The sequence below is a fragment of the Sturnira hondurensis genome, unplaced genomic scaffold, assembly GCF_014824575.4.
Source record: "Sturnira hondurensis isolate 20B ecotype Veracruz unplaced genomic scaffold, ASM1482457v3 Scaffold0014745, whole genome shotgun sequence".
Classification (NCBI taxonomy): domain Eukaryota; kingdom Metazoa; phylum Chordata; class Mammalia; order Chiroptera; family Phyllostomidae; genus Sturnira; species Sturnira hondurensis.
In genome coordinates, this window is record NW_028087376.1 from 3,131,354 (window position 1) to 3,145,414 (window position 14,061).

Consider the following 14,061-nt stretch of genomic DNA (forward strand, 5'->3'; position numbering starts at 1 on the left):
AGGATGGAACAGTGAATTCTTCCTAGGGATGTGGTCAAAGAGGGCAACGCCTGGGACAGAGCTCTGAACTGGTCTTTCAAAGAGAAGAGGCTCCTGCCATACAGAGTGGGCGGACTCGGCCTGTGCAAAGACCTGCTGACATCTGACAGTGTGGTGTGCTGGGGGAAGCCGGCAGGCAGTCGGACCTTTGGGTAGGAACTTCCTACCTGCGGTCAGTTGGGAGCAGAAAGGCTGCAGTTAAGGTAAGTTGAAATAAGAGGCGACTGTAATGGTTCAGGCTGGGAATGATGAAACCCTATAATCAGAAGGAAATAAAAAAATGCCTTCAACTCTCCTACTTCCATTCCTTCAACACATGGAATCAAAAAAACCACGAGTCCCCAAAGTCTTCTGCTCTTGGCAATGCAGGATGGCCTAGCCTCTGTTTCTCGAGCAGCCAGTGGCTGCCAGGTTGCCAGTGTCTAGACCTCCTCTCATTAGGGCACACTGGAGTTCAGGCAGTGCCCTTGCCAGGGTTCACTGGGGAATTCCATGTGCACGCCCCCCATCTGCTAAGGAACTCTCCCTTTCTCCCCAGTACAAGGCCACTCAGCTCTGGCTGTTAGAGGGGGGTTGTGCTCACAGTCTTTCTTGGGAGCACTTTGGCACAGCTTCAAAAACTGAAGAAATTACCGGCTATCTTTTTTTCTTTCCAGGAAGACATGGTCATGGCCAGACTTCTTCCCTTGAAAATAGGTAAAGAAAACCTATGGCAGAGATTTTGCTCAGATGGCTTTTTGAAACTTCAGGGGTTTGGTCTCAAATTATCACTGCTTTTGTCCATTGATATAGCTCAGGGAACTCAAGACCCATGACCATGAGCAGTGGTTCTAATTAGGACTTTGGCCCCACGGCTTCGCTGCCCTGTTTGGTGCTGAGGAGACGCATGTGATGGAATGGTGAAGAGTACCGACTCTAGTACAGATCTGGCTTTGAATTCTGGCTCCAACACATACTAGTGATATGACCTTAGCCAATTATTTTCTCTCTCCATATCTGTCTCCCCATTTTTAATAGTACCCACCACAAAGAGCTCTTGTGAGGATTAAACATCATAGTCTAGGTGAAACACACGTGCACAGCCTGGCACACAGTAACCAAAGTTAGCCGGTAGATGCCCTCTTCGGGGCAGCCCGCACCAGCTCCACCCTGTGCCCCTGAGTACATTAAACCAAAGTCAGCACACGGACTAAATACCTGCAGCTTGGACAGCTAGAGGTCAAGGGTAGTGAGTGGTACATACAGTGTTGAAGGGTTGGAATTCAACTGCCAGAGTTTGAATCCTAGCTGCTCCCCTTCCTAGTTTTACAGCCTTAGGCAATAACTTACCCTTTCTACGCTCAGTTTCCTCATCTGTAAAATGGGAATAATAATCAGAGCTACATTACAGAGTTACTGTGAGGAGTAAATGAGATTCATCCATAGTGTTACATGAAGATGAAGTTCATTATTCTCATTGCTGTATAATAGTCTATTTTGCAAATATTCTGCACTTTCTTTATCTGGTCTACTCCTGATGGAGATTCAAGTTGTTTCCATTTTGGGGCTATTACAAGTAGTACTGCTATGAAAATTCTTGTACATACCTTTGGGTGAAAATATGTAAATAATTTCTAGGTCAAGTAGAATTTCTGGGTCAGAGGGTATCAGCTTTAGCAGATAACGCCCAACCAGTGGAAAGCAGTTGTCCCCACGTAAACCCCCACTAGCAGCATGTAGATGCTCAGTTGCTCCACATCATCACCAACTTGCTATTTCCTGACATTTTCATTTCAGCCATTTGAAGCACTATCATCACATTGTAGTTTCAACTTGCACTTCCCTGGTAGTTTAATAAAATTTAACACCTTCATGTGTGCATGAAACACTGTGTCTGCCATCTAGTCAGCATGCAATAAATGTTAGCCATTATCACTATTATTCTTTGATTGCAAAAGCACAGCTTTTCAAGTGGGGACACGGACAGAGACTTCTAGAAGCTTCTAAGCATTTTATACTTTTTTGGCTCAGCTTCTACCTCCTATGAATTCCTTTCCCCACTGCGTCCCTCTTCTCCTGGCTAACTTCCCTATAAATAACACTTCTTGACTCTCCCAGAGTCTAGACAGACTGATAGGGGAACTAAAAGCCAGCTGAGACTTCTGACCTCCACCCCAAATAGCTTCCCACCCTTGCTCAGATTTGTCAGTTCCAAGAGAAGCAGAAGGGATCCTTACTCACAGGCTCTGTCTGGATTGTCCAGTCTCATCCATCTGACCTGACCTCCCTCTAGCTCTTTCCTGATGAATGGTTTTGACAACGTTCTCATTATTACGGCCTCTGGTCTAAGTCAGACTCGAATGTTTAATGCTCTCTATTAGGAAAGATGCATCACTTGTTTTTAAGATGCACACACAATTCCCCTTGTAAAGCCAGTATCCTGAGGGGTTTGTCAATGCATCAAGCCACATACCTCTGAGGAAAATTCCTTGATGTCCCTAAAATAAGAAGACAGTTCAGCTCTACCCTCAGTTTAGCCCTCACTGGCAAGCTCAAGGAAGAAAGAAAAAACAAAGCCTTGTGTAACTGGGGGTAGAGTTGCATCTTACAAGATCTTGGGAAAGAGAAAAGGAAGGCAGCTTAATAATTCCCAAACGAGGTCAAAACTTTTCACCTATGTTTGTACAAAATATTCTTCATGACATAATATAGTAGACACAGTGTTATTCTCTAAGTAGCGGAGTGAAGGATTCCTCTTAGTTGAGACCCACTTTTTTGAGAAAATTTCCTGAAATATTTCCATAGAATAAAGTGAGGAACCCCTTGCCAACAAGGACCTTGAGAGATAGAAATACCCTGGATAAGATAAGAGAACAAATTTGCTAACTGTAGCAAATATTGAAAGGAAGGAAAGGAGAGAGATGCTAAGAAGTCAAAGGGATGGTTAAAGGCTGTTGAATGGAATACGTGACCCCGTAAGTCTGCAGGGAAACTGCTTATTTCATTAAATGCATAGTACTGAGTGAGTCTTTTGTGGAAATTTGTGAGGGAACTGAGATTTGCATGCAGGTCAGCCCAGGACAGAATTGAGAAAGCCTAAATACACAAGTCACAATAAGAGGGCAGAAAAAATTAAGCAGTTTGGAATTTGTACAAATTGCATTAAGGGCTCTGGACTCGGTCAAGCTTAGAATAACCACACAAAGTTGTCACGGTTTGTACAGGAATTTTTCAAAGCCAGTGTTGGAAAGCTTGCATTCCAGGAACCCCCTCTGTCTGCTGAGAAAGGTGAAGGGACCAAGGGAAAAAAAAACACCTTTATGGATACAGACAACAGTATAGTGATTACGAGGGGAAAGGGGGTGGGCAAAGGTAAGAGAAGCTAAAGGGGGGATAAATGGTGATGGCAGGAGACTTGCCTTGGAGTGGTGAACCCACAATACAATATATAGATGATGTATTATAGAACTGTACACCTGAAACCTACATAATTTTATTAATCAATCATCAAAAGAATTCAATAAAAATAAATTTTAAGACCTTGTATTTGGTACAACCCCTTGGAGTAGCCTTCTAGTTGCTGGATGGGACGCTGCTGAACTCATGAATCACTTAAAGCCCATTCGATCTTCAAATTTACTCAGTTGAATTTTGTTTTTTAATACTTCCAAGTCCAGAAGCACGTCTCTGTTGGGTTCTTGGGTATATTTCAATCCGGCAGCTTTCCTTTCCATCAGTCCATGTGGTAACACAGGCAAAGCAATTCATTGCGGGAAAAACATAGGCCCCAAAGCAGGGCCACTATGGAAAGGAAAAAAGAAATGCAAATGTATCCTGAAACAGATGGCATCTGGAGAAGAAAGTGGTTTGGCAACAAGAAGGGAAAATCACAGGGGGAGAAGAGGAAAGCAGTAAAAGAGAAACAACCAAGGGAGGTGATAAATTAACTGCAAAGCTAAAGATTTCCAAGGGATTTTTCAGCTCTGATAAGAGTTAGGCCTCTGGACAATTCTGCGAAAGCATGGAGACATCGTTTTATATTTCTTTTATTAAAAGTATTCCACTAGGGCGGCAGCTCTGAACCATGATATTTTGACCCTAGTTTGTTATCCATATTACAAGTATTGAAGTTTTCAAGTAATTTACCTTTCTTTATATTTAAGGAAGACCCAAGGTTAACCCCCTCACTCACTGGCACTCTGATATGCTTCCAGGGGCAGGAGACAAAGGGGGCATCTCCGCCAGGGTTGAAGAAGTTGTGTACAACCTGAAGACTACTGGTGTCCTCACCTCCTAATACTGTGGCTCTTCCTTCTGGGCTGTGGCGCTCCCCGGGGTAACTGATGAGGTAGGCAGGATGACCATAAAGTTGGGAGTTTGCAAGACAATCAGGAGTCAGGCCACTTCCCACCTCATTCACAATAGGAACCAAGGCACAGTTGTCTAAAATATCCAATAACAAAAAGATTAATTGATGGATTATTTTGCACTGAACTACTTGGTGTTGCAGCTGCTCAGGATGTCAAAGAGCATCCAGGAACTATGATAATTCCAACAGGGAACAGCTGTGGGAGCCAGAGGCCAGCTCCCCACCCAGTGCGGAAGGCAAGTCCTTATGTCTGTGTTGACATCTCCTGTCACACCAGCAATAGTTCACGGACACGATTATGAAGGACAGATTTTGCATTTGGTCCTAAATAGCATCTAAAGTCACACAAACTGAACCAAAGCTAAGAATATATCATGACATCTCCAGTGATCAGTTCTATCTTTGGGATGAGATACATATCCCAAAGATACATGCACCAAACTGGAGGTCAGGAGACAAGTCTCCTCCAGACACGGTCAAAACGTATCTGGGTCTTCAAGAATGACTGACAGCTGTCAAAAGGGAGGGAGGCTGTGGGGCTGGGTGAAAAAGGACAAGGAATTAAGAAAAAAAACTTCACAGACACAGCCAACAGTATGGTGATTACCAGAGGGAAAGGAGGGCAAGGAGAGGTAGAAGAGGGTAGAGGGGAGATAAACGGTAATGCGAGGAGACTTGACTTGGGGTGGTGAACACACAATACATTACACGGATGATGTATTATAGAACTGTACACCTGAAACCTATATAATTTTGCTAATCAATGTCACCCAAAATATTCAATAAAAGATAAAAAATAAAAATAAAATGTAGGAAAAAACCCTATCCGGGTTTTATAAAATGGGCCTAGTGATACAAGCTCACTTCAACAGGGACCTTTTGGATTACTTGAGCCCTAGACATTGGGCATAGAGGGCTGAGATTCCAGCTACTTATATACCAAGCTCAAGTTTAATGACAAATTATATATCTGTATGTGTGTATCTGTATATATTAATATACACATATAAAAGGAATACTAAATTATTTAGATAGTCCTTTCTGCCTATATTTTCTCATTTAAACCCCTTAAGAGTAGAGTTTGCTTATATCAGTTTCCTCCCTAGAAAAGACAAATTTTAAACATAATAAAAATGTCTTTATCACACATAACAAAATTTACAAGTCCTTGATGTCATGTAATTCCAAGTCCCTATAAAATTTCCCCAATTCTCTCAAAATGTCATTTGAATCCAAATACAAAGCAAGGTCCATACACTGCATTACATACACATGTCCTTTCCTGGGCTCTCTACCCACTGGGAGGACGAGAGGGGTCAGGAGCAGTGATACCCAACAGCAGTAACACCTGATCATGGTTTCTAAAAACTATTTTCCACTGAGAAGAAGCAGAAAAAATGGCTGGTCCAAGCGTTAGAGCAAGGAGAGTACAAGATGTGCGTGGGACATCTTGTGCCAGAAAGTAAGGAAGTCCTCAATGAATGATGGGACACTCCAACAGACATAAAGCCCAAACTGATGGGGAACCTGCATTTCTAGTCTGAGATATTTGAGCAGCAAAATAAATAATGATAGTAATAGATTATAACCCACTGAATAAAATGACAATCCATGAATTCATGGATACAAATAAATGAATAAAATTAATGTTTGATAAACAACAGCATATTTAACTATTTTCAAAGCACCTCCTCATAAAATACTTATTAATTACAAAGACAGAAGAGTAATTTCATAGTGAAGAAGGCTGATAGACCCCCAACCTAATCAAGTGACCAAAGTAAATATCCTTCAATAAAATCATGGATCACTTGACAAAAAGTTTCAAAAGGAAGAAGACAGCTTCAATTCTGTCATATTCCTTCCAAAAAAATGCATGACTTGAATGTAATCACAAGGGAACACCGAACAAAACCATTTGAAGGACAGTCTACAAAGTAATGAACCTGTGATCTCCAAAAATGTCAAAGTCATGAAAGTCAGATCTTGAGAAACTGCCCCAGAATGAAGGAGATTAAAGAAACACAATGACTAAATGCCACATGTGACTCTGAACAGGACCCTGTTGCTGTAAAGGATGTTATTAGGATGGCTGGACGTCGATGTTAATTTCTTAATTCTGATGACTACATTGTGGCTATCTAAGAGTGTCCTCATTTATGAGAAATACAAAGTACTTCAGGTATTCGGTATTCAGGGGTGGTAGGGCATCAGGGTAGTAACTTTCAAATAGTCTGGGAAAATAAAGTCATTCACTGTAATATATTAGACATTTTTGTAAGTTTGAGACTGTCTCAAAATAAGAAAAAATGGTACAACAAAGAATAACTTTCCTCATAAGCTATTTTCCCCTGAACATAGGTCACATATGCAAGATAGAATAACTGCCTGAGTCTGTACCTATATTAATTTTCAGTAATAAGCTGGTGCCACAGCAATTTCCAATGACAATTTTTAAGGTATCAGTTTGAACCAAGATACTTTTGTATTCCATGTACTTCAACCAATTGCAGCGATTCTTTTTGATTCTCCAGTTTCCCTGAGACCTTCTGCTCCAACTGCAGAAGTCACTGTTGTGTGTGCATTCTGTGTAAGATGATGCACCAGGTTCATCGTTCACATTTCCTGCCCCAAACTTGGAATCAGTTTTTGGACCATGAAAAACTCAGAGGAGAAATTCTTCCCTCTTACTTAATTCTTTTTAAAAATGTGCAAAAAAATTCAGAATACCTTGCTTTCCTAACCTCTTGCTGAAATTTGTCATTTTGTCATTTTTTTCTCCTTCAAATATCTGACCAACTTTGAACTCCTTCTGAGAGGAAGAGCAAACCAACAAGAGGACACTCAGAGTCAAACTACCCAGGTATTACAAATACCTGCTTCTTAGACAGCATGGGATGAAGGTGCTTGGGTAGGGATATTCTGGTCCTTTTATTAACTCCCTTACATCAGAAATCCTTCCTCAGCTTTGATAACTTGCTACAACATCTCACAGAATTTAGGGAAATACTGGCTTATATGAACTGGTATATTAGGACACACAGATGAACAGCCCGACGAAGAGGTACAGAAGGGTCCCAGGTGCAGGAACTTCTGCCGCCCTGGAGTTGGGGTGTGCCACCTTCTGGGTATGTGGCTGTGTTCACCAACCCAGAAGCTCTCTGAACCCCTTTGGTTAGGATTTTTATGGAGGCTTCGTTTCCTGGGCAAGATTGATTAAATCATTAGACACTGGTGATTAAACTCAAACTCCAGTCCCTTTTTCCTCCAAGGAGGTGGGGGCTAGAAGTTCCAACCTTCTAATAATCATGCAGTTAGTTCCCAGGACAACCAGACTTGACTATCCAGAGTCACTTCATTAGCATAAACTCAAGTATCGCTGAATGGAGCTTGAATAATAAAAGGTGCTCCCTATCAATCAGGAAACTCCAAGGGTTTTAGGAACTCTGTGCCAGAAACCTGGGATGAAGATCAAATATATATTTCTAATTATGTCACAATATCACAATGATTAAGTTTATTACAACTTTTCTTATCCCAGGCACTGACAGATCTACCAGTCTACCTGTTTGTTTTATTTCTCTAACAGAAACATTTAAAAGTAGTAAGTAGCTCAATTTCCAGAAGTACCTTATCCTAAAGCTAGAGCTGGCCAATGTTGTAGTCTCATTCTAGTCTCCCAACACTCAAGTTTAATCTTCTTTCTTCCAATGTAAGAAATGCTAACCCCAAAACTACTCACCGATGCCAAAGGGAATCCATGCATTCATTCGACAAATTGTACCTTCATTGTACAAACACTTTTATTGGTACTGAGGATACAACACTGAACAAAAGAGGAATAAATTGCCTTGGTGGAGCTCACTTTTAAGTGGGGAAAAAACAGACCATAAAATAAATAAGTAAATTATAATGTGCAAGAAAACAAAGAAGGAAATGGCAATGCAGAAGGAGATACAATCTTATTTTATTTTTTTACCCTCACCTAAGGACATGCCTATTGGTTTTAGGGAGAGGGGAAGGAGAGAGAGAGGGAGGGAATCATCAATGTGAGAGAAAAACTGATCTGTTGTCCTTTCCATGTGCCCAGACTGGGGACTGAACCCACAACTTAGGCATGTACACTGACCAAGAATCAAACTGGTGACCTTTTGGGTTTATGAGACTACATTCCAATCAACTAAGCCACACTAGCCAGGGCTAGAAAGACACAATTTTAAATAAAGGTTTCCAGTATGGACCCCACTGAGAAGGTAACATTTGAGCAAACACTTGAAGTGAAAGAAGGAGCCATGTGGATTTCTCAGAGACGAGATTTCCTTGCAGAGAAAACAGCTTGAATGAAGATCCTAAGGTATAAACACGCTTTGAATATTTGTGAAACATTAAGGAAGCTACCATGGCTGGAGTGGAATGACCACAGTGAAGAAAGGAGAGCTTAATAATGTAAGGTCGAAGGGGACAGAATACCTGGGACCTTAATTAAGTGCTTGGGCTTTTACTGTAAATGATATGGTAAAGCATCTGTGATTTTTGGAAACAGGAATGAGTTTACCCATTTTATGTTTTACTAGGATCACTCTGGCTGCTATGTTGAGTACAGAAGGGAGGGGAGCAAGGCTTAGCCACACAGAAACAAATCAGGAAGCACTTGTAATCCGGAGGGGAGGAAACGGTGGTGAAGACGGGGGGTGATAGCAGTGAAGGAGGTGAGAAGCAGTCACATTTTGGTATCTGTAAAAGTAGAGCCACCGGAAGTTGATGAAGGACTAGACATAGGTGCAAAGGAGAAGGAGTCACAGATAATCCTTAGGGTTTAGGCCTGAGCAATTTAAAGGGTGGTTCCATCAACTGACACAATGAGAAAAGTTTTGGGAAAGTTGCCTAGTTGGACAAATGTGGTTTGAGCTGTCTTTTATATATCCAAATAGAGATTTGACAATAGGTGGTTGAATATGTAGTTCTGGCGTTTGGGAGAATGGTCTAGGCGGGAGACATATATCTGGGCATTGTGACAGGCAGAACATTCCTCCCATAGATGTCCATGACCTAATCCTCAGGACCTGTGTATATTTTACCTTACATGGAAAAAAAAAAGACTACAGATGTGACTAAGGGTATGGCTTTTAACATGAGGAGATTATCCCAGATTACAGAAGTGAGCTCAATCTAATCAGACAGGTTATTAAAAGCAGAGACCTTTGAAAGAGAGTGGTGGAAAAAAGAAAGGTCAGAGAGATAAGATGGTGATGGCTTCAAAGACAGCGAAGGGAACCACAAACTTAGGAATGCCGGAGGCTTCTGAAAGCTGAAAAGGAAAAAAGGAAAAGAAAGAAAGAAAAAAGGAGAAGTATCTATTCAGGTCCTTTGCCCACTTTTTAATTGGGTTGCTTGTCTTCTTAGAGTGGAGTCATGTGAGTTCTTTACATATTTTGGATATTAAACCCTTGTCTGAGTTATCATTGGCAAATATGTTTTCCCATATAGTTGGTTCTCTTTTTTATTTTAGTACTGTTTTCTTTAGCCATGCAGAAGCTTTTTTTTTTTATGAGATCCCATTTGTTTATTCTTTTCTTTATGTCCCTTGGGTGCCCATCAGTAAATGAATGGATCAAAAAAACATGGTACATTTACACAATGGAATGCTATGCAGCAGAAAGAAAGAAGGAGCTCCTACCCTTTGCGACAGCATGGATGGAACTGGAAAGCATTATGCTGAGCGAAATAAGCCAGTCAGTGAAAGACAAATACCACATGATCTTACCTTTAACAGGAACCTAAACAACAAAACAATCAAACAAGCAAAATATAACAAAAGACACACTGAAATAGAGAACAGGCTGACAGTGTCCAGAGGGAGAGGGGAGGGAATTTCAGGGGAAAGGGGGAAGGGTTCACAGGAACATGTATAAAAGACACATGGACAAAAACTAGGATGGGGTGGTAATGGGATTGGGGGGAGGGCAGGGGGGCTGGAATAGGAATAAAAGACAGAAAATTGTACTCGAACAGCAACTAAAATAAAAAGAAAAAAAGTAAAAAGAAAAAAGGATTCTCCCCTACAGCCTCCAGAAAGGAATGCAGCCCTGCTGACAGGTTATCTTAGCCCCATGGGGCCCTGTGAAATTTCTAACCTAAAGAACTGAAAGATAATTAGTGTTTTTTTAAAGCCACTAAGTTTATGTATTTGATTACAGAGCAATGGAAAACTAATGCTAACATCATCAAATATATAGGTAGTATTTAAATCCATAAGGATAGGATGATTAGAGACAGAAAATAGACAAGGCCTTGGAATTGACTTTGGCAAATTTGAATATAAGTCAGAGAAATAAGGAAGACCCAACAGAGATGACTGAGAAGGAGTGGACATGAGGTAGCCAGAAGACAGAAAAAAGGAGTGCTCTAGAAGCCAAAGCAAGAGTCTGTGTCACCTGCTGCTGAAGGGTCAGATAAGGGCACAATTAGGAAACAGAAAGAATAGGAGCATGCATGCTCAGGCCAGCGAAGACACAGAAGGCAAAGAGTGGACCTGGTCCTCACTACTGAAGCCGCACAGATGGGAGGGGCACATGGATGATACCCACCCAGGGTGCTGGCTTCCTCACACACAGGGACTCTGATCACTAACAAACCTGGCCCAGGTAGTTGTGAAGTGTTTCCAATCAGATAAGCACTGTTAACCATTGTGGGAGGGAAGGTGTGAACTTCAGTAGTAGGAGGAGAGGTGAGGAGCAGGAAGGCTTTCACCTTTCTCTTACGAAACTACATTATTCTCTTCTTTTACCATGGAATGCAGTCTTGGCCCTCCAAGGCCCTATGTTACAGGCCATATATCCTAAGCCCAAGGGAGTTAACATAATTAATTCAAGACCAGGAAATAGTTTTTTCTTAGAAAAAAACATGACTTCATCAAAATAAAAATACACAATTTTCCAAGACCTGACATTTCACGTCACCTATAGCTTCAGACAACCTTGTATGTTTTGCTTTCCTTCACCTCAAATCCAAGTGTTAGGTGATTATCTACAAAGGACTGAAGTTATGCATGAAGGATCCTTGTGGCCTGAGATAAGCATAGCTCTGCACACTGCCTCACACTGACTTATAATTATTTACCTTTTAATCTTTTCCACTAGACTTAGAAGTCCTCAGAGGAGAGGCTGTGCCCTTTCACCACTGAAGAGTAAGAACACTAATACATGAAATTCCCATTCATTGAACTAATAATATATGTCAGACATAGTATTTATTGTTTTCAGGCATTTAATCTTCACACAAACCTATGAGATGGCTATTGTTTTCTCCATTTCCCAGATAAGAAGATGGAGATTAAGAAAGTTTAAGAAATTTATAATTCTTATAATTTATATTATATACATTATAAGAAATTATATAATTTCTTATAAGAAATTATATATTTATAATTTCTTATAATTTATAATCATTTTAAGGCAGAGAGTGACAGAGCTGTCCAATGTTAAATTCTGTCCTATTTTAAATAATGGCCCCTTCAAAAATGTCCACTTCCTACTTCTGGGGACCTGTGAATGTTACCTCATATGGAAAATAAGACTTTACAGCTGTGATTACATCAAAGGTTCTGAGGTGGGGAGGTTTTCCTGGATGATCCAGGTGGGCTCAGTGTAATCAGAAGAATCCTTGTAATCACGGGAGGAGGTAGGAGGTCATGTTGAGCAGTGGGGGATGTGACAACAGAAGCAAGAGTCTGAGTAATTTGAGGACGGGGCCATGAACCAAGGAACAATGAAGGTGGCCCCTAGAAGCTGGAAAAGGCAAAGAAACATATTTTCCCCTAGAGTCTCCAAAAGGAACATACACTGGCCAGTACCTTATTTGAGACTTCTGGCCTTCAGAACAGGAAGATAATAAATTTGTATTGTTTTTAAACCACTAAGTTTGTGGTAATTTCTTGCAGTGGCAATAGGAAACTAATAGAGGGCGGTGGACCTGCCCTTTGCCCCTGTCCTTTATACGGACTTTACATCCCCAGGACCTAAGGCGATGGATGTTCACTAAGTAAATTACTGAAGGAGGAAGATTTTTCCAAGGCTTCTCCCACCTGGTCCAACCTGAATCCTGACCGAGAGAATCTAGCCTTTGTCAGAGAGAAACGGACAGAAGCAACCCAGGTATACCTGGGATGGTATGTGTTTTCTTAACTGCTGTGTTAATAGATGTGCTATTAATAGTCCGAAGCTCATTCTACACCAGCCAGTGTGCCCTTGGAAGACATGACAAAATGCAACCCTAATTTACAGCTGTGATTAGAGCCCCAGGGCTAGAGGGAGGGAGAGGAGGGCGAGAACATGGCACCAACTTAGGCTATTTTTCCCTTTCCTATAACAATGATTAAATATCACAAGTGATATAGTTGAAATTACAAGCAGCATTAGTAAAAAAATAAGCAGAAATCATATTTCATAATCTATTTCCTTTATAGAAATTATTTCATGATGAACCAGAGCAATGAATGCACACAGACATACTGCTAATGCACATAACTCTACTTCCTTCTTTCTCCAAGACTGCCATGGCCCATTCTTTAAACCAGGAATATGTTATTTTATATATTAGTATCAATAAGAGGACATTTTTCTAAATTAATAAATTCAATATACCCTATAGCTTAGCTGCTTAAGAAATGAAAAGATGGAAATCTAGAAATTGTTTAGGATTCACAAACGGCTCATCATGCCATGAGAGTTAGTTCCCCCTTCTGTACCCCAGTTTCTCTACCCAGGTTAAAATCCTGCACTTACTGGGCCCTTCCCTGTGGGCCTCTCATAGTGTACCCATGCCAGAGTAGACTGCAACCTCGAACCATTGCCCAGCCTCCTTATCTGTGGGCTGTGAGCAGTGAAGGGGGTTGTACAGTGTGAAAAGAAAAAAAAATCCTACACTTACAAAGTAAAAACTTCAAAACAGTTTTTGATATTTTAAGAAATACTACATAAGCAGAAAGATGGTTACAATTCCAACCAAAAGCAATCATTTCAAAGTGAATTTCAAATTCACATATGTCTATATTCTATAATCTATTTGTAGTCGACATAAAAGGTTCAATAAGATATTGTGGAGGTCTAAGGTAAAATCAGTTCCTGCCCTCAGTCTAGACTATCTGATTAGATCGGCAATTCCCATGGCACTCTCAGCTTGCCTGGTTTTGCAGCCAAGGTTCCCAGGGGTCCTGAGTGGCTTTGGAATCTGAATAAATCATACACTCTAGGTGTCCAACAACTCAATTTATTTGTGACCTAAGACAGGATCTTATTGCTTCTCAGATTAACAGTTTGAAATGGTTTGCTTTTCTGCCTCAGGAGTATTAGTTTGATGTATGAGGCAGGGAGATTATTAAATCTTCAGTGCCATCCAAAGATGTAAATTACCCAACAGCACCTCCTTAGCCACCCTTCCTGTATGAGCTAGGTTTATTATTAACTTGTCACTCTTGCATGCTCATCAAAACAAGCAGCACTATGATTAATTGCGCCTGTTTATTTAAAGGTACCTGTCATTCCAACTTTTTGTGGACAGGATGTTACAAAGTCTCCTGAATTCTTTGTAGAACCATAGCACGAGGACTTTCACAGGGGAGAAGAGAATGACTGTCCTTTTCTAATCATGTTCATGAATACATGTGAAGGAAAATG

General features: G+C 40.8%; 1 pseudogene; it reads left to right on the plus strand.

The window, feature by feature from the left end:
- The first annotated feature begins 13,162 nt into the window (after positions 1–13,162).
- Positions 13,163–13,287, plus strand: LOC118999285 (uncharacterized; annotated as a pseudogene).
- Positions 13,288–14,061: the final 774 nt, after the last annotated feature.